Source organism: Equus quagga, chromosome 14 (genome assembly GCF_021613505.1).
Source record: "Equus quagga isolate Etosha38 chromosome 14, UCLA_HA_Equagga_1.0, whole genome shotgun sequence".
Lineage (NCBI taxonomy): Eukaryota > Metazoa > Chordata > Mammalia > Perissodactyla > Equidae > Equus > Equus quagga.
In genome coordinates, this window is record NC_060280.1 from 20,512,245 (window position 1) to 20,536,468 (window position 24,224).

The 24,224-nt window shown below is 50.5% G+C and overlaps 1 long non-coding RNA gene across 1 annotated transcript in view; it reads right to left on the bottom strand.

Moving 5' to 3' along the window:
* Positions 1-14,715: 14,715 nt before the first annotated feature.
* The window catches only part of LOC124225316 (uncharacterized), a 12,106-nt gene continuing 2,597 nt past the window's right edge, over positions 14,716-24,224 (bottom strand). The window contains exons 2-3 of the long non-coding RNA XR_006885059.1: positions 19,357-19,466; positions 14,716-15,943 (exon numbers count right to left, since the gene is read on the bottom strand). This is a non-coding gene — a long non-coding RNA (uncharacterized LOC124225316). The remainder of the gene's footprint in view (positions 15,944-19,356; positions 19,467-24,224) is intronic.

Below are 24,224 nucleotides of genomic sequence, written 5' to 3' on the forward strand. Positions count from 1 at the left end.
CCCCTCCTCAGCTGTGCACTCCCCTGTGGTGGGACTTCTGGGTCCTTCTCCGTCGGAGTCCTGCCTCCTGGTGCTCTGGGGTCCCCTAGGGTCCCCTGGATTCCCCGTTGGAGTGTGGGTCCCCATGTGCCTGGCGTGGCCTCTCCTGTGGGTGCAGTCCAGATGGAGGTGGAGTTGGGCCCACCCCCAGGCCTGCCTCTGGGACGGCTGTGGGAGACGCCTGCTAATTGTGGGCCCAGCTCCCCTGGCCTGGGGATGCCTGTGGGCCTTGGTTCCCTTTGTCTCACTTAAGAAAGGAGTCACCGAGCAGTGGCTCAGAGGAGGAACAATAAGCCTTTATTGCTGCTGCCCTTCTCCACAAACGCTCAACCTGCTGGCCGGCGGGAGAGGCCATGCTGGCAAATTAAAAGTCTCTAAACTTTCTTTATGTCTCCTTGGACACTCCAGCAGCTTTCACGCTGAACTGGCTGGCCTGGCTCAGAGACAAAGAGGCAGGCCGGGGTCAGGGAGGACCCGCCCTTGTGGTCCCAAGGAATGACCAGTGGATGCTGGGTGGGTAGGGTGGAGGTGGGGTCCGGGGGGCTCTGGGGCCCCAGAAGGCCTCCTGGGGCAGGGCCCTGCTTCCTGACAGTCTCTGTTGCCTGCGGATGGCAGACACTGAGTCCCCACTGGCCATCTCTGAGGTCCACCACCAAGGAAAGCACATCCTGGGTCCAACAGCTAGGTGAGGACGCTGCCATCAGGGGCAAATGAAGCCTCTTGGAGGCCTCTGGAGAATCTCAACTCCCCCTCGATCCCCGCCCTCCTCACTGCGTCCCGAGGCTGGGGGACCCCTAGAAGGAGTTGGTGGGCCAGGTCTGGTCCTGCCACAGGTGAGGCCCCTCACAGCTCCCACCAAAAACCTTTAGCTCTGAGCCTCTGAGCTCTCACTGTGGGCTGAAGGGTAGCAGGGCCAGATAAAGAGAGAGACTGGGACAGTCCCCAACACCTGTTGTCATGACATTTTTAACTTTTTTCACTCCTCCTCTATGCCAGTCTGGTGCTGTGTCATGCCATCTTCCCAGCAACAGCTGAGTCACAGGTGCCATGGAGGAGGCCTGCTGGCCCCCCAGTCCTCTCCCCTGGAAAAATGCGCCAAGATTTGCAGAATAGACATTACCTTTGCGGGACTGTACTGACCGGGACGGGGCACAAAGGAGCCCTCTGGAAGGCTGGAAATCTTGTAGACCTTGAATTGAGTGGTGGTTACATGGGTGCACACATATGTAGAAAATCACTGAGTTGCACGCTTTGCTGTGTGTAAATTTAAAATTATAGTGATAACAAACAAACACAGGCCCTGCCCTCAAGACCTCAGTTTGAATCCCAGCTCTACCCCTCACCAGCTGGGTGGGCACGTCACCCAACGTCTGAGGCCAGCCTCTCCATCTATAAACGGGAAGACTATCACATACCTCTTTCCCGCTGGCCCGCAAGCTCCATGAGAATAGGAGCCACAGAGAAAGCTCTCCACAGAGAATAGGGACGCCCCTCTGTGTCATCCCTGGTCTCTACTAAGGGTCTGGCTTAAGTAACTGCCAATATAATAAGAACCCCAGGTAGTGGCAAGGGTTGTAGGTCTGAAAGGACCCCCCACAGCTTCTCAGGAAAACATATTCCTTATTTTACCAACATCCCAGTGATACTGTGGCTTTTGGTGTGTCCCCACAGGCCTCTAGCTGCCCTTCCGTAAGGGGTTCGGGGTGCTCTCTCTCTCCCTTGGAGAGGGACAGCCAGAACTGGGGAGCTGAGGCTGAGGCAGGCCACTGGAAATTAGGAGTGGGAGCCCTTGGAGTTGTTGGGGCAGCTGGGTTTGGCTCGGAGAGGGGTCGGGCGGGGTTTGCCCTCCTTGCACGGGTGGGGAAGGGTTGAAGACCTGTGCTGCTGCAACGAGGCCCAGCAAGGAGACCCTCACGGCACCAGCTCTCTGGGAGAAAAGAGGACCTGGGGTCTAGGTCAGGGACGGTGGGGAAGTGCCCTGGCCACTGGCACTGTGCACACCCAGGGCCCAGACCCTGCCCACCGGGACCTGGTGTCCATCTGGAGCCCCCACCAGGCTGGATGTTCCAGGCTGCTCCCCGGGGAAGGGTCCCTTTCCACCATCACTCTATCTGATTGTCTGCTAGGTTAGTTCTTGGCAATTTCTTGCTCCATTTCTTTAATCCCTGATTCTCTTCAAGCGCAGAGGGAAGAGGAAAAAGCTGAAGGCCTGTTGGTGGGGGGAGTGGGGGAGGGGTGAAAAGAGATGAAGGAAGTGGCTAGGGCCTCGGGCTTGATACAGGGTGGGGATTGCAAGAGCCCTTGGGGGTCCCAGACCAGAGATGTGAGACCCAGGGCTGAGGCTGCTGCCTCCTCCTCCTCGACCTCTCCAGGATTGACAGAGTGTGTGTCAGTCGCCTGTGAGCTGAGACTGCTGCTCTGCAGTCATTTCTACAGGCCAAGAACAGAGGCCTGGGTGACAGCATCAAGAGCAAAAGCCAGACCGCTGGGGAGAAGATGCTGTCAACTCCTCACAGCTCAGCAAACTCCTGGGCCTTGAGCTGAGAGTCAGGCGAGACTGGAGTCAGGGCTCAGACACAGTCTAGGCCAGTGTGGAGGTCCACGCCCCAGCACGGCGGCTCCCCCACTGGCTGCCGGCTGGGGGCAGAGGAGGCTGTGTGAGCTCAGTTGAACCCGGGGACCTGTGCTCCCTCCTGTGCCTGCCCTGCCGCTCCCTCAGGCCTCAGAAGCTTTCCTGCCTCCAGGGACTGGGCAGGAGGGGCTGTGGCCCAGGACAAGCTCCGGAGAACGAAGCCCAGTGGAGTCTGCAACTTCTTAGAGGAAAACCCTATTGAGAAGCTCAAATCATGGCAGTAATTAGGCCACTTATTTTGCAAAAGTTCAAATTAAATGGAAACTTTGGTGCTAATGAAAATGTTCCATTTTCCCCTTTTATTAAATCCAGCTCTGTGCCTTCCAAGAGTTTGGGAATAGCCAGCCCCCGATGGCTTTCTCACAGCCAGTTCATATCCTCCGACTGTGGAGTTGCTAAGACAGAACACACTCTCAGGGCCTCTCGTTACTGGTTCAATTGAAAAATGTCCTTCATAAGGTAGCAGCATTAACCCACCCCCAGACACCCACTCCTCCAGCCCTTTCCCCCCACATGGCCACCAGACTTCTGCCTGTCACCATCGGCTGTGTGGGCCCCTAGGAACCCAGGCCCAAGTGGGTGGGGCTGCTGTGCTCAGTGTAAAGCTGGGCTTCTGGTCTACCCCTTCTGGGGCCCAGAAAATCTAAGCTCAGCATCTTCCCCAAAGAGCTTGGTGGCCCTCCCACAGCAGGCTGCCTGACTCCTGACCACAGCCCTGGGAAGGGCTGAAGCACCTACGAGTCCCATTAGACCTGCTCTTTGATCCCTACTTACCAACCAGGGACCTCAGCCTACTCGGTTTGCCTCAGTTTCCCCATCTGTAGATTGGGGATAATGCTCACATCCGCCTCGTGGAGTGTCATGGGAGGGAATGGAGAGAGCACTTTTATCCTCAGTGGGGTAGAGCAGTGTCTGTGGTCAGTCCCCTCCTTGAAGCAGTCTCTCTGGCCAGGGTTAGGACATGGCTTCTATCCCTCAAGCTTCTCCAGGATTTCCTCTGGAAGGTTTGGCAGAGGCGGGAAGGGAGGAGCTAGAGGCCAGAGTGTCTCAGGCCACTCCCCCATGCCAGGCTAGGTATCAGGGGAGGAGCAGCCTACCCTGGGCCTGGCCAGCAGGATGCGTGGGCTTGGGAGCCTGGCTGTGAGGGATGGGGCTGTCAGTGTGTGGGGAAGTCTCTCACACAGACAGACACAATGATAGGAACAGACACACAGACACATACAGGCTCAGCCCCAGCCTTCCTCAGTGGGGCTCTCAAGGACTTGGCAGTGGGGCCCCGAGGAGACCCACAGCTTAAAGCCCACCCCACGCTGAACACCCACATTTTAATGCAACTCCCAATTAGTCTCCTCATAAAGGTTTGTCAGGAACCTAGCACGCACCCAGCACTAGGCTTGAAGAAGTTGCGGGGAGGAGCAGAGCCGCAACCATCATAAAAGCATGAGTCCGTCACCCTCATGCTCTCTGTCTTGGTGATGAGCCCTCTAACACACACCCGATCCCCAGATGAGAAACATGCTGTCACCTTGACTCCTCTGTCTTCATCTTCCCATCCATTTCTACCCTATTCTGTAGCTTCTGCTTCTTTCTTAGTTCCACACCTGATGATTCCCTGCCCTCTGCCCCACAAGCCTTTCTTCCCCTCCACCTCATTTCAGGCCCCCACTGGGATTATTATAAGCATCCTTCTCTCCAGAGCCTCCCTCCCACAGGCCCCAGAGGGAGCCTTGGAAACGAACGTTTGAACTCCTCACCCTCTGCTTCCATCCCGCCATCACTGCGAGGCTCCCATTCCATGCAGGATACAGGAAAACTTGGCAGTTCACGTGTTCCGCCCTCCTCCACCTTCCCACGCTCCTTACGGTCAGGAACCCCTGCATCACGCCCTCCCGTCATAACCAACAGCTTGTCCTTCCTCAAATGCAGAGTAGTCTCTCACAGTCAGGGTAGACTCCCATTGTTTTTGCTTTCTTAGGATTTCTTCTCACTTCTGGCAACAGAATCCTTCTGTCATGGGAGGAACCAGTTCTATGTGGTTTGAATGAAGACGGATAGGTGAACTAGGTCTGTGATCTGGGACAATAACAACACCCTATAACCACATGGTGATTAATGCAGGAATGTGAGCATGGTCTAAGCAGGGCCTATTAGAATCTTCTCTGGGAATCTTGGCTGGAACTTATGAAACAGACAACCTCCTACTGATAATGGTAAGCTGAAAGGTAGTGAGTCTAGGGCTTTTGAGGACCATCTATTCACTATGTGGAGAAAGCCTATCTGAGAGATGTAGAGAGAGACAGAACCTGAAAGTCATTTAAGCTCCTGGATCCAACCATGCCTGAACCCACTTCACATAACTCCTCAATTATGTAAATTAAAGAAAAATTTTTTTTGCCTAGTTTGAGTCTTGACTAAGACAATGGCTGAATTGCTTTAAACTTTGTGTTCAAAGTCGTATCTTATTGGAAAATAAGACAACTCATTTCAAGACTCATCTCAAACGTCAGCTCCTCTAATAGGTCTCTGTTTTTCCCAATCTGATTGTGATGATACTCTTTTTCTGTGCTCCTCCCATATCTTACTTCATACTGTGTCGTAATTATGCATTCCTGCAACAACATGTAGTCATTTGGATGGCAGGATCCATGTCTAATTCATCTCTGTATTCCCTTTGCCAGCACATGATTAGACACTAGGCAGAGTATAGATAGTATGGTTCTACCAAAATAAAGATCACAGACCAACAAAGTAATGAATATTGTTTAGAGATGCACACATAAGTAGTAAAACTTACTATCCTAAAAGTCAGGATGGTGGCTACTTCTGGGGAGAAGGAAGAGAATGCAACTGGAGAGGGACACACAGAAGATTTCTGAGATTCTGGAAATACATTGCTTTTTAATCTGAGTGATGGTCACACAGATGTTCACTTTATTATATTTCTTTAAATTTTATGTATCATATGTATGTTCTTTTATACATATAGTATAGTTCACTACAACAAAGAACATGACTGAGATTTTTTTGGACCTAATCTTTTTTATTGTCTTCTAATTTTATTGCACTGAAGTCACAGAATGTGTCATTAATAATATCACATTTTTAGTATCTGTTAAGACTTCCTTTGTGGCCTGTTATATAGTCAAGTTTGTTAATGTTTCATGTGTACTTGAAAATAAAGTGGCTCTTTAATTATTAGATGCTGGGTTTTATATATGTACATTAAACAACTGTTAATTGTGTAGTTCAATCGTAGGTATTCAACTCTCAACATTCTTGCTTTTTGTCTGTTTCCATCAGTTTCTGAAAAGGCAATGTTAAAGTTTCCCATTATGAGTATAGGTTTGTCAGTTTCTCCCCCAATTCTGTCAATTTTTGCTATATAATTTTGTTCAATATACTCTGTCAATTTTTCCTCATAATTTTGTCATTTTTAAGGTTATGTTATTAATAACAATCAGGTTCAGCATCAATATAAATTTGTGTTGAATTTTTCCTCTTGTCGGTAAACATTTATCTTCTTCAAATCTCAAAGGTTTTTTGTTTTAAAACCTCTTTTACTTGCTCTTTATATCACTGTATCTCCTTTCTTTTGGTGAGCATTTATGATACGTTTTCCTATCCTTTTACTATCAAGATCTGCATAATTATGTTTTAGATATTATATCTCTTATAAACAACTCATGCTGAATTTTTAGAATCTTGTCTGAGAATATCTCAGCATAAGTGGGTTTAATCCATTTAAATTTATTGTGATTTCTGATAAACTTGGACTTTTTTTATGCTATCTTTTAAAATTTTTGCCACACATTTTTTTTTGTTTCTTTTCCTTTCCTGCATTCAATTGAGTTTATTGAGTTCTTTTTATTATTTTTTTCTTCTCTCTGCTGGTGTGGATGTTACGCCTTTTAAAAAAGTCTAAATGTAGTTAGTATCTTTATTTGCCTCGTACAAGACAAAGATCTTTAAATGCTGTAACTCTAATTCCTGCTCCAATCTTCTTGCTATTGTTATAAAATATTTTTGTTCTACCCCGTTTTTGTTTTTCCAAAGATTAGCCTTCATTTTTTGTAGTCAATGCTCATTTAGATTAACCAAACACATTTTCTAATTTATTTGCTCATCATTCCTTCCTTTTGGTCTCAATTTCCTTCTTCCTAAGGTACATCCCTTAGTTGTGAGTTCAGAGAGAATTGTAGATAGTAAATTCTCACTGACTTTTTCTGATATCTTTTATTTTGCCTTTACTCCAAATAAACTATAGATTGCCAGTTATTTTTCTTGAGTACTTTGAAGATGCTATTCCATTGTCTCCTGGAATCAATTTGGGTGCTGAGAAGTCGGCTGTTAGCCAAACTGTTGTTCTTTGTTAGGGATTCTGCCGTCTCTAGTTGCTTTTCTTTTTTAGTTAATGTTTTAAAGTTTCCCCGTAATGCATCCAGGTATCCTTCTCAGGATTTAAGGGGTTTAATCAATGTGAGGACTCATCTCTTTCTTCAGTTGTGTACAATTCATAGGCATTTTCTCTTCCAGAATGCCCTGCCCCATTCTTTCTGCTCTCTTCTTCTGGAAATATTGGGAATCTTTGAACCATTTTATTTCTCCTGATGCTCCCTCATGGTGCCTCATTTCCTCCTGCGGTTGGTAACTTCTTGCTGAGCTCAGCCTTAGCAGAGGGTGTGCTTCTACTGGGGTCTCCTGTGCCATAGTTGTCGAAAGATTCCTTCTGAGCCACTTCATGGTTCTTGTTGCTGGTCCTGTAGACCCATTTTTTATTCTCTTAGCTTGTGGATCCTGTGCCACACAGGTCACATACACTTGGACTTCATACCATTGCTTATGGCCCATTGCCAAAGCTTCAATTATTTGTGACCTCTTTTTCTCTCCCATCCTCTGCCCAGGCTCACACTATACTTTCTTATCGCTCCCTGAGCCTGTGAGCTTAGTTTCTTTAGTTCCATTTTCATATACCTGGCATCCTTTCAGTGCTCCCAGCCATATACGAGGGGCTTAGTTCCAGCTCTGTGCTGTTCGTGAGCAGGAGACTAAATCTCCTATCCCTGCTTGGGTGTTAACCACCCCCCCCCAACCCCCGCCACCATAGGACACTACAGCATCACTTCCTGCTTATCATCCTAACAGTAAATACACTCTGTTTCTGATCCTGGAGATTCCCCCCACACTTTTTTATATGACACTATATTAAACATGCCCATCCATTGTGTTATCTTTGTTTGGAGGTTTAGTCTAACTTCTTTATGTATATAAAATATGGGTATCAATATTTTTTATAGTATTAATTGAATTTACCAATGTATTTTTATCATTTCCTGTGGTTATCCATGGTTTCTTGCACCCCATCTGCTTTCTCTTTACGTCCACTTTTCTTCATACTAGAGGGACATCTTTACTTCACTGAGGGGCTATAGGGGCATGTTAACTTTGCATGTCTATAAGGGGTTTCATTTTGCCTGAACTTTTGGATGATAGGTTAGCAGGGTATAAAATTCTAGATTAATTGTTATTTTTCCTCAGCATCTTGAAGATATTATTTCATTTTCTTTTGACATCTGTTGCCAAAGAGGATCCTGCTATTGGTCTAATTTGATTTTTATGATCTGTTTCTTCCTTCTAGTAGTTTTTAAAATGATCTCTTTACCCTTGATGTTCTGAAGTTGCATTATGATGTGTGTGGATGTGGATCTATTTTCATTTTTCCAACTCAGTAGATTTTTTCATCTGAAACTCCACATCTTTCTTCAATTTGGGAAAATTGTTGATAATTATATCTTTAAATATTGCTTCTCTAGTATGTTTTCCATTCTTTTCTTATGTAACTTTTATTAGAAGCACACTGGAGCTCTTTAATCTAACTTCCATGTTTTATTGGTTTTTTATATATGCATTTTAATTCTCTCTCTTTGTGATGCATTTTGGGTGAACTTCTCCGGCTCTGGCTTCCAACTCAATACTCAGATTCTCCCTTTAACTGTGCCCAGGACTGGAGTTGATTTCATCTATTGAAATTTAATTTCAATGACTTATCTTTCTTTTCTCAGATTTCTAATTGGTTCTTCTTCATGTCCATTTGTTATTTATGCCCATTCTTATTTTGTAATTTTTTGCCTTCTTTTAACAAAACTTTTGTCTTTATCTCTTTGAACTTCTAAATAAGTATATTTAGACTGATCAGATTCTTCTATCACAATAATTTTATCTGGAGTGAATTTCTGTTTGGATTGCTGATTTTTTTCTTTGCAATAAATCTTTTCATATACTTTGGAATATTTATTTGTAGGTTCATTTTTAAGTGAGAATTTCCTTTTTCCCTCGAGACCTCCTTCTTTGTCTCCTTCTCTTCTTTTTCTCTCTCTCTCTCTTCCCTCTGTTTTGACCCATTCCTATCCAATCTTGTAATAGTTTTCAGTACCTTCCCACTGGATACAGCGGCATGTGAACTGTTGACTGCTTTGCTTGATGCCTGACCCAGAACCTCGCAAAATTATGGCTTTAGTTGCATTTGCCATTTTAGATTTCCAATCCATTTCTGGTTCATGGAGATGTTAATCTTATTTTTGAACTTGCTTATGAACTTTTGGTTTTCTCTTTAAATAATCTGCTGTCATTGCTCCTCGTATAGAGTAGCTGAGGCGATCAAAGTGTGAACCAACTACATCGTTCTGAAGTTGACAACCCCTCCGTCTCTATTCAGAAAATCTGAATAAGGAGAGTGATTGGCTCAGCTTGTGTCACTGGGTACAAGGTATGCAGTGTAGTGACTTGGGTCACATGCCCACCTTGTGGTGAAAGTGGTGCCAGACATCTAGACTGAGACCCTTATCAGGGCCACATGAGGCAGAAAGAGGTGTTTTCCCAAGGCAAGGAGGAACAATTCACCAAAGAAGGGAGACGGGATAATATGCTGAGCAGAATGCAATCATGGCTACCACAGTCCACGCCAGGAGCCCTTCTCACGATCTGAAGCACCTGGAAAGCTTGGATTTACCTTGCGTTTCCATTTCAACACTTTTAGTGTCCAGTGGAGAACTGAGTGCAAGGCAGGACCTCACCTGGATTGACAGGAGAATGCATTAGTGCAGCACCGGAGAGAACCAACCTGGGAAAGCCCTGCTCTCCCCAAACTCTTCTCCAATGACAGCAGAGGCTGAGAAGCAGGGCAGCAGGCGTGGTCAGTATGTGAAGTTCCTTCAATTGAGACATTTTCTTTACTTTTCCTTAAGCCCTAGAGGTATATAAGTGGACAAAGAGGCCCATGGTTCCAAAGGTAAGGAAAGAGGGGCCTGATGCTGAGCTGTGGCTCAGATGCCATCTGTCGTCACAATGGGAACAATGATTTGTTTAAGCCCTAGTCTGAGTAACCAGCCCAGAGTCATGGGATGCTGGGCAGGTGGGCAGCCCACCAAGGGGCTCTAGTGGGAGGACAAGTGGGCCATGGATCTTGGCCAGCCAAGGCACAGACCTCTACCTCCCACACCAGGGCTCCTGGGCCGGGGGGAGGTTAGGTGGAGATTGGTGGGTTCCCAGGCAGGGCTCCTGGATCAGCTTATACTCTGTATCTGTAGTCTCCTGTTTTGAGGCCTGCTCAGCACTGCCACTGCTGCAGTGCCAGTTAATGGCATCTTTCATTTCATTTAGAGCTTGATTTGTTTACAAACTAATAAATATGATTTATAAAATGTGCCCGTGGTTTGCTAATTACTGCACATATGGCGTTTTCATTTTGTAAAACTGGCATTTGCATTCTTTGTAGATTATGACTTTGTGTCCCCAGCGCTAATTAGTCTGATTAGGCAGATAACTTCCCCGTTACCAGGCTGAGAGGCCGAAGGCTGCGGCATTGGGGGCGCAGGGGCTGGGGCGATGGCCAGCCTTGCAGGGAGGAGCCACGGAGGCCCAAGGACTTTGCTGAGGACCCTGGAATGTCAAGCAGCCCGTTTTGTATCCTTCCCCAAATCCAATTAAGCACAGTTCGTTAGCACAAATGTCTTAATCAGGCCTAATCTTCCCACCGAATGCATAATTTCTGAATTGTCACAGAGCTGGGTCAGCCTGCAGGGTATCAAGAGGCTACCGGACCCATCCCAGTGGCCAGAGAGAAGGATGCACAGTGCGGGACTTGCAGACAACCTTGGGTGGCCAAAAGAGATCCCAGAACACTAAGCCAATTTATGACCCTCAGGTGGGAGGTCCTCCAAGTGGTCTGGTTCACAGGACACATCTTCAGGCCCTGGAGGCCCTTGGAGAGAATTCTTCTGGGTCCACGGGAGAAGCAACTGGAAGGCTGAGCTCCAACACTTCGGGAGTGGGTCCCAGTGGAGGGACTTGTCTTGACTGGGTCTAAGTCAGGAGCAAAGGCAGCCATGTCTGGGGACGAGGGCCTCTTTGGTTCTCTGGGATGTGTAACCCTTGAACTTCCTGTAAAATACAAAGGAGCGGGAGAGAGAGCGCCTTACAAATGACTGGGATTGCATCTCTCACCACCGTTGGTGAGCTTGAGCTGGCACCAGATTTAATTTGTGTTAGAGAAATAAGAAAATGTGCCATTGCTTGCACCCCAAGCATCACAGAGCAACTTCTACCTGCTTCATTACCTCCGAGGGAGATGACATCCCTAAATCATTTGGTATAAGATGTGGCATACATCTTTGGGGTGTTCTTGCCAGAGATAGTTATAGTTTGAACAGAGCTTGGAGAAGGGCCTCCTATTGATGAACGTGCAGTGGTGGAATTGCAATGGATGTACAGTGGAATCAGGGCCCATGGGCTCTAGGTGAGGCCAGGCACAGGCTTCCTGGAGACTCTGTAGGCACTCAACAGAAGCCGTCCTGGGCCCCGGCAGCCCAGTCCCCCCGCCATGCCTCTGCTCCCCAAGCAAACATTTGGAAAGAACCTGGTCACACATTGTCCAATCTTCTTCCTCCGCAGGAACACTTGGCTGGCTCTTCCATCTGTCACGGCTCAGGAAGCCTTCCTCCCCAGCGAGGCGTGACATCTCTGTGCCCACCTCCCACTCCCTGTACTCCTCCTGTCATGATACTTAACACGCTGAGTTGTAATCATTATTTTCCTGTCTGTCTTCTCACAGATCCACGGGCAACTTGAGGACAGAACTGTGGCTGCCTTACTCTCTGCTGTAGCCGCACTGTAGCTGGACTTGTTAGGTGGATGGAAGGACGGGCGCATGGATGTATGGATTTCTATGCGGTCTGGAAACCATCGCCTCTTGTACAGCCCTTTCTCTCTGCTTGGTCAGTTGTGGTCGGGGCTTGAAGGGGCCAGAGCAGGAGAGGGATGGGGTGGGGTCCGGCAGCAGTGTTAACTTGGCCTACTTCTTTGTCTCTTTGGGCAGGGTAGGACTGGAGGCCACACAGACCCAGCGAGGGAGGAGCAGGGTCCCAGGATCACCTCACACCTATGCTTGGAGGTCTGGGAAGTTCTAAGGGGCGAGTCCTGACCTTGGAAGACAAGGACATCAGATCTGGTCCTGGTTGACCTTGGACAGGTCACTTCCCTCCCCTCTGTCTGAGCTTCCATTTTCTCCTTTGAACAATAGGGATCAAATAGTCTTCCGGGATTCCTCCCTGAACAATACGATGATTTAAAGAAGTAACTGTACACAGGGAGGGATCGGTGTGTGCGTGTGTGTCTGTTCACGTGAATGTGTGTATGTGTGTGTGGGGGAGGGAAGCTAGGGCGGATCAGCTGAGGCCAGGCCAGTCCTGCGAGGCCTTCAGGAGAGCAGCAAATCGCTCAGTGCTCAGGTGTTTCTTCAGGACTCAGGACTCCGAGGGGTGGGCCCAAGCCCCCTCCCCATCTCCCAATTTGATGTGAGGGAGGCACTGTAAGAAGATTGCCTTGTCCCATCCATTTGAATTTCATAACCAGCATCCTGGTGTAGGGATATGATTCTTTCTCTTTCTTCAAAAATCTTAACGCCGTCTGCTTTAAAATTGTTTTGAAGTAATAAAGGGATTTTCACAGGCAACAAACGAGTCTCTGGACAGACTTAATCTGAGGCCAAAAGCCAGAGATGGAGATTTACCTCCCATAACGGCTCCTTTGAAGTGAGACAAAGCGGAAGCCGGACTTCCACTCCTGAAGGGGATTCACGGAGGGGCCGAGAGGGCGCCCCAGAAACCCTGCTCTAGGCCCAGAAGCCTTGTTTATGAGCAAACCCAGGCCAGCAGCTCCATGAACCTCGCTTCCACCAGCTGCTGGGTGCCACCTTGGCCATAGACTGACTGTCTCTGCCTACCTGGGGTCTGCGCCATGCACCTGATGTGTTCTGATCCTGGCTGCAGGGTCACAGTCAAAGCTAGGGAGGGACACTGAGGCTGAAAAGCAGAGGGCAGGTGTCGAGGAGACAGGGCACAGGGCCAGAAACCGCAAGCCCAGCTCAGGCCTTCTCCCCGGGCTCTAGACCTGGACAGACAACCTCCTGGACACCTCCCCTGGGAAGTCCTACAGGTGCCCCTGATCCCCTGTGTCCACAACTGGACTCATCACCAACTCGCAGGCCTGCCCCACCTCCTGTGCCCCCATCTTCAAGACGGCATCGCCCCCTTCCTGACCCAGGCACAGAGGCAGCTGGCATTCTGGAAGGTAGTGGAATAGAGGATGCTCTCTCCCCAGAGACTCTCCATCCTCAAAGAGGGGCCACTGGGTGCACTGGACCTGACCAGAAGTCAACTCCCAACACCCAGCTGGGGACCAGGCTGATGGGAGCCTTTGCCACAGGAAGGTCTAAGGAACAGAAGGATGAAGGTAAACAGACAGCCCCCAGGGGACCCAACTTCCCTCTGTCTTTCCCATTCTCTTCAAAGCCTTCCCAGAGGGACTAAAACTGAGTCTTCTGTGATTTTGGCACACATTATTTGTGCATCCCCTTTGGCCTTATGCTCTTTCGATTATGTCTAATGGGCTGGGGTAACAAAGCGCACTTCTGCACAAGCATCCATATACCTACTACAGGCAGCTCATATACACATCATACATGCGCACAGGAGCCCATACAACTCCCTCCACACATATGTAGATGCCCAGGCACACACATGGCTGAGCAATTGTACAACCACATGTGCACACAAAGGCAAGCCCTCACGTGCTGGGCTTGGAAGTCTCACTTTGTGGCCCAGGGATAAAAGCACACGATGTGGGCCAAGAAGTGGTGATACTCCCCAATTTCTAGGTAAAACCTTGAGATGAAAGGAAAAAGGAAATGATGGCACCTTTTTCATGAGCTGGCCTCTGTTGGCTGCCCACATGTGGGCCATGCGGGTCCTGGACCCCAGGTGAGGGTCAGAGTACTGCTCTGCGGGTCAGTCAAAGCTCCTGCCACTGGAGACAGAAGGACTTCCTTCCCAGAGGGGCCCTGAAGTCATCTTCTGCGTCTCAGGCCACTTCTCAGGCCTTTCAGACAGCCATTAATTATATCGTGGGAGAGGAACTCGCTAGGTTAGACCTGCGTGTTGTTTCTAAGATCTCTCGTATAGGCTTTGTGACCTTGAGCAAGTCACTTAACTTCTCTGTGCATCAGTTTCCTCAACCGTAAGATGAGGATAATGATGCCCGCCTGTCTGCTTCTAGGAATGATATGAATCAATGACAGTGAAAGTTCTCCAAAACTTCGAAGCCCCGTATCTATTTGAGGGGTTATTAATATATTCTTCTGCCTCCAAAGCTGGACTTCCCCGAGGAGACGATGCAGTGTTTTTGAACATGGAGCGAATTCCTAAACTGTGCCCTCCCCCTCTCCAGTATTTCTGCCTCGGGTTGTCAAAAATGGTAATCTTCTCTCAGGCCTGAAATTATGAGCCTGCTTTATTGGTCAAAGGCCATAATAATTTGAGCTCTTATTTTATAAACTCATTTCTGCACAGTGATATCCTGATAGGAGCAGGAATAATAAATCACAAACATGTCCCCCAAGATTGCATTGTAAATGTCAAACTAGACAGGAAATTGTAATTAAAGAAAGGAAATTGCTACAAAGAAGCACTTGATTTTAAAATGAGCCAAGCATAGAATTTTCTAAGCATTTAATTATAGTCCAATTTCAACTGACTTGGCTTTTGCAGTCATATTTCTTATTATAACTCTTCTACATAATAACCCAATCTCCTGCTTACATAGGTCCGGCCCGTCAGAGGGGAAGGACACTGCATAAGCACAGGGATTAGGAACTTTATAGGGACGGTAATCAGAGTGGAGGGTGGGGTGATGGACACAGGTGTCGGGATTTTAAATCAACCGCAGTCAAATTTCCAGCCAACAGGGGAGCAACTCCACACCTGTGAGGAAGCAGCTTTGGCCTGACTTCAGCTCAGTGAGAAATCGACTCAGGCCCTTACTTCTGTCAGGAGGAGAGAGGCCCAGCTTCCAGGTTCTGTCCCTCTGACCCGCAAACAGGCGTGGGAACGGCCCCCACCCAATCCATGCACCTGTGGGTCATGCTTTCCCCAGCCTGCACCTCGGCATGGGCACCGCCCACCACCCGCATCCTGCACCTCGGTGCTGAGTGGCTTGTGTGCAGATTCAACCAGGCCTTCAGCATCCAGAGGCTCTAGAGGTGGGAAGGCAGAGCAGCTGAAAATGTAGGACATGGTGCCAGCCAAGCCTGGTTTAAACGCTAACTCTGCTGCCTCCTGTGAGTTGGGCTAAGTCATATAACGTCTACAGCCTCTGTTTGCTCATTTGTAAAATGGGCGTAATGACAGTCCCCATCTCCTCTGGAACATGGTTAACAACCATAAGTGGAAGTGATTATGATGGTTCTGAGGCCTGAGTCTGCGTTGTGCCAAAGAGGAAGATGGGGAAATGGATGGGCTATCTCGATCGATGTGGGCAGACCCACTGCACGGGGCTGAGCCAGTGCAATCAGTGGTGGATGTGGGAAGTGGGGGTGGCAAGGGATGACCAGGGGCACTTTGTTGCTATCGCGCATAATGAGGACTGATCAGACCACATCAAGAAGTCTTTGCTGGCTCAGGAATGATCCTCAAAGAAATCTTCCCAATGGACCTTCTCGTCTCTCCACCAAGTTTATAGGGTCCGGAAACGGGTCAGCTACTGGTCAACTCCTGGTCCGTGAGGGCTGATGCTCCCAGCTGGGATTCCCCATGCCCTCCTGCAGGCTGAGCTTCTCCCACAGGACTGGGCAGGAAGACTCAGAGCCACGGGAGCCTTCTTTCTGGAGTCTTCTTCTCTCTTCAGACCGTTCGGCTAGGTTGTGGGCAGCAGAGTGGGTGAAGTCTGACACCAGCAGAACAGAGGTTGGCCCCAAGAAAGACCAAAAGACAGATGTCTCAGTGGAAATGTTGCCCAGGGAGGCACTGTGAATGGGAGTCCAGCAGGTCTGCTAGTCTGGTTGTGCTGATTTTGTACTGCATAAGCTCCACGGAGTGCTATTTACATAAACCACAATATAAATGCCCCTTCTTTGAATTGTGCAGTGTACAACCTCTACAACTGAACATGGTGAACCTAGTCTCTGGGTTCTAAGTTGGAGCTAGATTAGTAAGGAGGTGAGGGTCAGGTTGGAGAGAGGTGCAGAGCAGTTTGAAGATTAGAACTTGACATTGAGCGAAGAGTTAAAGGTCCTGGGGTTGCCAGTATAACCAGAGAAGCAAAGTCCCAGAGAACTGCAAAGGCATATCTGGAACCACAGTCTGCAGGGAGGGCAGGGCTGATGAATCCTCTCCCCCGGGTACCTCTGCTCTCTGGGGTTCATCTCATCCCCATCCCCTGGGGCGACAGGGGAGCATGGCTTCTGACAGAAAGTGTCGAGTTGGGTACCAGTCTGCCTCCAACAGAGCATCCCCACCCCCACCTGTGATGAGTCAGATGCAGGGATCACACCACACAGGACAGACAGTGTGTGTGGCTGGGGACATAGCACCAACCTCCTGGGTTGTGGCCACCCAGGAGGACTGGCTGTAGCTGTGAGAATCAGAGAAATCTCCCCAGACGAATGCCATTGGAGGTGGTCCTGGAGAGGGCACGTGGAGTTTCATAGGCCCACAGGGAAAAGGCATTCCAAAAAGATGGAACAACCTGGGCAAAGGCACAGAGGCAGCAAGATACTTTCATTCACTTAAAAAGTATTTATTGCGACTACCATGTGCCAGGCACTGTTCCGGGCACTAGAGATAATTCAGTGAACAAAACAGACAAGAATCCTTGCCCTCATGAAGTTTCCATTCTAGTGGGAAGAGAAAGACAGTAAATACTATAATAAACAAATGGTGCCATATGTCAAAGTGGTAAGTGCTACATAGGAAAACAGAGCAGAGAAGGGAAGTAGGGAGTGCTGGGGAGGAGCCGTGGTTTCAAACAGCGTACCCAGGGACCTTCCTGTGAAGCTGATACCTGAGCCCAGATGTGGAAGAGGTGGAGGAGCAAGGCAAGCAGACATACTGAAGAGAATTTCAGGCAGAAGGAAGAGGATGTGCAAAGACCCTGAGGTCTGGCATGTCGGCACTGTGGAGTGAGGAGGGGGAGTAGAGGCGGGCAGAGGATCACGGAGGACCAGCCGTCCTAGGGCCTTGTGGGTGATGGTAAAGACACCATCAGGGTTTTTCTGACTGCATCGTTGAGAACAGCCTGAAAGGGTCAAGCGCAGAAGTGGACAGTGTCTAGGTTCAAACCTCGGCTTGGCCACTGTGTACTAGCTGTGTAACCTCAGGTAAATTTCTTAACTTTTCTGGACCTCAGTTTCTCAAATGTAACCTGGGGATGGATAATAGTGTCAACCTCATAGGATTGTTATGAGACTGAAAATAGTCACTTCACCTAAAATGCTTAAAGCAGGGACCCGGCTTGTAGCAAGTGCCACCTGAGTGTTAGCCCCTATTTTAAAGAGGGGAGGGACAGGTCAGATCTCCACGTCACAAGGCTCGCCTCGGCTGGCGGGAGGAGGCGGGGTGCAGGAGGAGGTGGGATCCAGGGCAGGCCTGAAGTGGTCCAGGAGTGAGATGATGGTGGCCTGGGCGGGGCTGATGAGGGGCGGTGGCGGGGGGGGGGGGGGGGGGATGGAGAGAACTGGGAGGATTTGAGAGAAACCTGCGAGGTCAACTTGGTGAAGGTCAGAGGAGGGAAGTTGAGGGAGAGGGTGGAGCATTGAGCCCTCCCCACGGCCGTTGGGGTTCCTGCAGTGGCCTTTTTTTTTTTGGCTGAGGAAGATTTGCCCTGAGCTAACATCTGGGCCAGTCTCCCTCTACTTTATATGTGGGATGCCACCATGGCACAGCTGATGAGTAGTGTAGGTCCACGCCAGGCATCTGAACCTGCAAACCGGGCTGCCCAAGTGGAGTGTGGGGACTCAACCACTACGCCTAGGGGCCGGTCTCTAGCAGCAGCCTTCTCATCACTCTGCCTCTAGAAGCCTCACTGCTCCCCTCTGCCCCCTGCAGGTTCTTCCCAGGCAGGTCCCTCCCTCCCCTGCTGGGCACCCACTGTCCCTCACTCCTGGCAGGATCCAGTCAAGACCCCTCGGCCTGGTGGGCAAGGCCCCTTGCACTCTGACCCTTGGGCTCCATCTCTCACGGCCCTTCAAGGCCCCTTGTGCTCCACCCCTAAGGCCCTGCCTCCGTTCCAGCCTGTCCCCTGCACCTCCAGGGTCAGCTCCCCAGTCTCTTGCCAGTGACTCAGGGCTGCCTCCTGGTGGCCTCAAGTCCCCATCAGGGTGGTGACTTGTCTGCATTCCTGCCTCAGTAAAGGGCCTCCACTGCTACTGCTTCATGTGTGACCAGCTCCACCTGTGCACGTGTCTGCAGTGGCTGCCTCTCCGAGGGACCGTCCCCGCCCCCAGGCGCCTCCAGCTGGTATAGCCAGGGCCCATCTGTGACGGAGGCAGCAGTGTGCTCAGGACTGTCACTTTAGCTCCACAGCTTGTGACCTTTGGTCAGGGAGACCCCAAGGCTTCTCCTGTGAAGCTGGAGCTTCAGGAAAGGACCTCAAGCTCCCAGTTAAAATGCCATTTTAATGGGGAACTCAAGGGACTCAGGAGGTAGCCAGACCAACCAGCAGAGGCAGCCAGCCCAGCCTGCCCCAGGGCACCCCAAAGCCATTCTTTCCCACAGAGAGAGAGGGTCCTCCAGTGCCAGGCAGTGCTGCCACACCAACACTCCACCTCATTCTGGCCAAGACACAAGACCACATTCAAATGTCTCCTCCTGGCCTCCAAGGCCCCTTACTGTCCTCACGGCTGCCCATGGAGAACTCTGTGGCCTGGCCACGGCCAACTGCTCCTCCTGCCCCAGTGGGCTCACTCCGGTACTCCACCTTCCTAACCAGCTCCTGCACCCCCTCTTCCAGGGAGAAAGGCTGCCCTGACCTCCTTCACCCGTCTCTGCTTCTCCCTTCTCTGCTCCGGGAGCCACCCGCCAGCCACCACAGAGGGCCCCTCAGGGCAGAGAGGGCCTGGGGTTCGGAACCTCAGCCCTGCCTCCCCGAGGCCTTCCACAGGTTCCTATCAGACTTCCTCTAGGCCGTGAGCTCTCCAGGAACAGGGACCACCTGCCTTTGCCTTCTGTGTCCCTTTATGGCACCCGACACCGTGAGAACACAAAGTAGGTGCCTGATCTACACCCACCTACAGGAGGAAGGGACAAGTATTCCCCTGAGGCCTTGAGCCCACACCCAGGGCCCGACAGGGAGCAACCAACCTGGTCGGGGCTTCAGGCAGCCGAAACTGATGACAGAGGATTCAGGAGGTCCAGGGGAGGCCCCTTGTGGTGGACAAACAGGACCTTCAGCAAGGAGCGCCAAGCCACGTCTGAGAGGAAAGCAACGTCCATTAAGTCCATTAACTTTAACACTGAAATCAATGTTGCAGCCACCAGAAGTAATTAGCGTAATTCACATTTTAGATCAGGAGATTTTTGAAAACCAAGTTTAATTATGTTGAAAAATGACAACTTCATTTTCTCTCCCTGGATATGTTCCCCTGATGTTCCCCACACTTTCATTAAAAAGAGGACTGGTCACAGGTTTTTTTTTTTTTTTAAATGCCATTAGCAAAAGCAGTACTTTGGCTATTTCAGAGCTAATAAATCAGCTCAGATGCCCACAACACAGTTCAAGAGGCTTTGAAACGTTCCCTTGCTTTGACCAGGACAGAACGTGTGTTTTTCAGCCTGAGAGAAGCCAGTTGGGGCTCTGAGAGATCATCAAACCCATTTTACAGCTGAGTAAACTGAGGACCAGCCAAAGGAGGAGACCCGCTCAAGGTCTCCTTGTCCTGCCCCATGTCCCGCGAGGCATGAGAGATGGCCCCTGCCACTGAGGCGTGGGGAAGATAGAGCTGTGTGCTGTGACGAGTCCTCACAGACCAGCCTGGGGAGTCAAGAAAGGTGGAGGTGACATCAGAGCTGAGTCTCTACCGATCTAGGACTTAGCCGAGGGAAGAAGAGAAGGCTGCCATTCCAGACAGGGGACAAGGTGACAGCCAAGGCCTAGCGATGAGCAGGAGACTCAGGCATGTATCTGGCCCTGGGTAGAGGTTGCCCATTCAGGCTCTCATGGGCAACGAGGTCTGGGGACGCCACGTCTCACCTCACTGTGATCTCATAGACAGGAGGCCCTCACATCCACGTGAGAATAGCAGGGTTCCCAATTCATTAAAGACAGCAGCCTGGAAGCCACCCTGTCCCCACCTCATCCCATCCCATCAACAGCCCATCCATGCTACCACCCTCCCCACACTCATTGTTCCCGCAGCATGCCAGCCCCTACGTGGCGCACCCGTCTCTTTGTCCCCACCTTCACATCTGTCCCCCCCCCCCCCCCCAACTCAGCCTGACCCTCCTTATTTTCAGCTTCCTTCCACTCGGCCGTCTTTGCAACCTCTGGCCCCTCTGACAGATGCATCTGAACCTCCCCCACCCATGACTTGGTCCCATGTGTTTGTTTAAGAGGCTGCCATGGTGCTAATTGCGGTGTTTATTCCTGCTGGCCAAATGGGCCCTGTTTTGCAGGCATTTGCTTGAGTGGCTCTGGATGCTTGGTTTTGCTTGTTTTTCTTTCTGGGGAGAGGGAGAGAAGCGTCCTTCTCAGCACTGCCTTTCCGGGATCCCAGGCCAGCACCAGGACTAGGCCCTGGCCCCGAGTCTGCCTCCATCCCTCCTTTCCAGGAAGGGGCCCTGGGTTCCTTGTTGGTCTCCTGGGCCCAGGGAGAGTTTAGGTTTGCTCCCGGGGGGGCATTCCCCTCCATGGAATGACGTCTCTGTTTTCCCAGAGACTACCCCCCCCCCCCCCCGCCACCCCCCACAAGGCTAGGAGAGCGAGCGTTACCTCATTGGTTGTGCAGTCTGGCCTGGCCTGTTCTCTAAGTAAAGGAACAACCTAGATGAGAATGTTGTGCTTCACTGGATCTCAGAAGATGAGGCCATAAATGTGAGCCATCTCAGCCTCCAGGGATCCCCACGAGGGCTACTCAGCCAGCAGGCCCCCACTCCCAGCAAACCACCGCCCTCCCCTCCCCCCCCACCCCTCGCCTTTGCCAAGCTGCTCCTTTGTGCAGGCTTGCAGGCCAAGCTGGGGCGGAAGGGTCGTGCCTGCCAGGGTCTCTCATCACAGCCTCCTGCTGAAAGGCCCCACCCCCTCCCCTGGGCCCCAGCAGCCAGGCCAGGGTCAATGGGATTAAAGGCTCAATTCACGCCAGTCAGTTCTCTGGTAACGCGATTTCATTAGAGGCAGGCAGGGAGGAGAATGGACGGAAACAGCTGGTGTATAAATTATAAAGTCTACTTTGTACTGAGTGAGCACACCTTTCCCCAGCCACATGACTAATTAATGTGGCGGGGAGTGGACTTGAAGTCAAATTGCCTTTCCCCCTCTCTCCTGGGGCTTGGTTAACAACAGGTCCCTGCAAAGCTGGGAGAAGGGAAGATTATGCAAAGCTATCATCATATGAAAATAGCGTATTAACATACTGCCTGTGAGCTGTGTCCAATCAGTTCCCTCCCAGTGGCGTGTGTATGAAACAATTAGAATGGCATTTCTACCACGCTTCTTTAATACATTTTGGCATTAATATAATCAAGGAGTGGGGGCCTAGACATCTTGCAGGCACAGTTTTCTGTAGCACCCCTGGGATGTTGGAGCGGGGGGGTTGGTGGGATCCTGGGGGCGGGGGTGGGGCGGGGGTGGGACGAGGCTGCGCTCCTCTGGACCAGAACCTCAGGCGCAGGTTGGAGAGATGCCCTGGACTCTGTCAGCCTCCCACAACCTCTGTGCCTGGGAACAAAGGCTCCCTTCCCCCCAGGCAAGGGACCAACAGACCCCTGTGCGTCTCCTCTATGAGCAGCAGCCAGAAGTTCCAGAGTTGGAGGGGTCCTTTAGAAACACCCATCATCTGATCCTCTGCTGGAACCTCCAATGACTTCCCATCTTGCTCCCAGTGAAACGCAAACTCCTTTCTGGGGCCGTGATCTAACCCCTGCCTACCTCTCCAGCTCCTCTCCAGGGTTGTCCCTACATGTGCCACCTTCAGCCACTCCAGCCTTCTCTCCATTCCTCACAGACCCCGAGAGCCTCCCTGCCTTGGGGCCTTTGAACTTGCCAGGCGTGAACTCCTTGTCCTGAGGTCTCAGCTCCTCAGAGGGCTCCCTCGACCCAATCAGATCCACAGTCACTGTCTGCCTCCTTGTTTTGTTCCCTCCATAGGTTTGTCCCCCTTGTGTATGGCTTTAGTCCTTGCTGCTTCCCACTAGAATGTAAGCTCCTGAGGGCAGGGACCTTGTCTGGCTTGGTCACTGATATATTCCCAGCACACAGTGGTAATTGGCACATAGTAGGTCCTGGGCAAATACTGTTTGGGTGAGTGAATGAATGACTCAAATCCCAGCATCTGGAGGCTCCGGGGGAACCAGTAGACCCAGTGGGAATCCTGGCTTTGCTGCCATCTCCCTCCATGGCCTTGGGCAACCTGACTCCTCTCACTCGCCAGGCCTACATTCAGCAGCTGCTGGTTGCCCAATCTTGAAGAACTGGGAGAAGCAGGAACCAGATGTGGTTCCTGCCCTGAGGACTCAAAGCCTAAGTGTGGAAACAAGTCCAGATATGAGAAAAGAAGACCAGCTCTCTAAGTCAGGCCTCGAACACAAGGTGCAGGGGGATGAAAAGGTGGGAGTGAAGGGCCTGGGGCCAGTTCTACTACTAATGCTGTTGTGCGACCTCAGGCCCATCATCGAACCTCTCTGGACATCAGTTTCCTCATCCATAAGGCAGATCACAAAGTCAGCCTTCAGCTTAGAGACAGGCAAACTGAGGCCCAGGGTGGGATATAGTCTGGCCCAGGATCACAGGGTGAGTTAGTGGCAAGGTCAGGAGCAGTGCCATAACCGGGGTCTGTATGTTTTAGTGGGATGACAGACCCTCTGCTGCCCTCTGCCACCAGCCACCTGGACAGTTCCAGCTTCTCCAGCTGGCACCCAGCCCTTATCCCACAGCTCAGAGAAAGAGCTGAGAGGCATGAGCATGCACCTCCTTCCCTCACAACATGTGGGGACCATATCTGAGTGAATGCATCTCCGGGCCAGAAGTCCCTTGGGCCTGGCCATAAGACATCTGGAAAATGGCCTGCTGCCACTCCCTAGACGATTTTGTATGAATAAAGCTTAGTTTCTGTGGGAAAGACTCAGAACCAACAAGCGTGGCTCAGGCCCTTTCTCTCTTAACCACTGGGAGTTTGCCTCACTGAACTCTAGTGTCCATACTCAGAGTAACCAACAAGTGTTTACTGAGCATCTATTGCCTGCCAAGCACTGTTGCACTGGCTGGAGATGCATCTGTGAAAAAAACATAGTTCCTCCCGTGGATCTTACACGTACTGGGAGAGACAAGCACACACACTACTACTACTGTATAACATTTGGATAATTAGTAAGATAAATACATATAGCAGGGGAGGAAGATAATAACCAGGAGGGAGGGCTCATGGCTAAGGGGACAAGTGGGCAGAGACCTGGATGAAGAGGTGGATCAAGGAATGAATGCACCTATCTGGGGAGAACATTCTGGGCAGAGGGCACAGAAAGCCTAATGGCCCTGAGGTATGAGGATCCTTGGTGTATATGGGCAACAGCAAGGAGGCTCATGTGTGGGAATGGAAGGAGCTAGTAAGAGAGTAGGAGGGAGAGTTTGGAGGGGGCCGTAGAGGTAGGCATGAGGCAGATCTTGTGGGGCCCCGAGGGCCCTGGTGAGGACTTCAGGTTTCACTCTGTGGCATATGAGCAGCCATTACGGAATGACAGGAACTGATGTATATTTTTGAAGATTATTGGCCGCTGCGGGGGAAATGGTGTATAAGAAGGAGAAATAGGAGGACGGCCTGGAGACTGCGGCAGTGACCCAGGCAAGGGACGCTGGAGCTTTAGATTAGAGCATGGTGGTGAGAAGCAGCCGGATTCTGCACATATTTTGAAGGTATGACTGACAGAGTGTGCTTCTGAATAGGACATGGGGTTGGGGAGGAAGAGAGACACCCAGAGGAACCCTACGAGTCCTGAAGGCAAAGCTCTCCTCTAGCAGG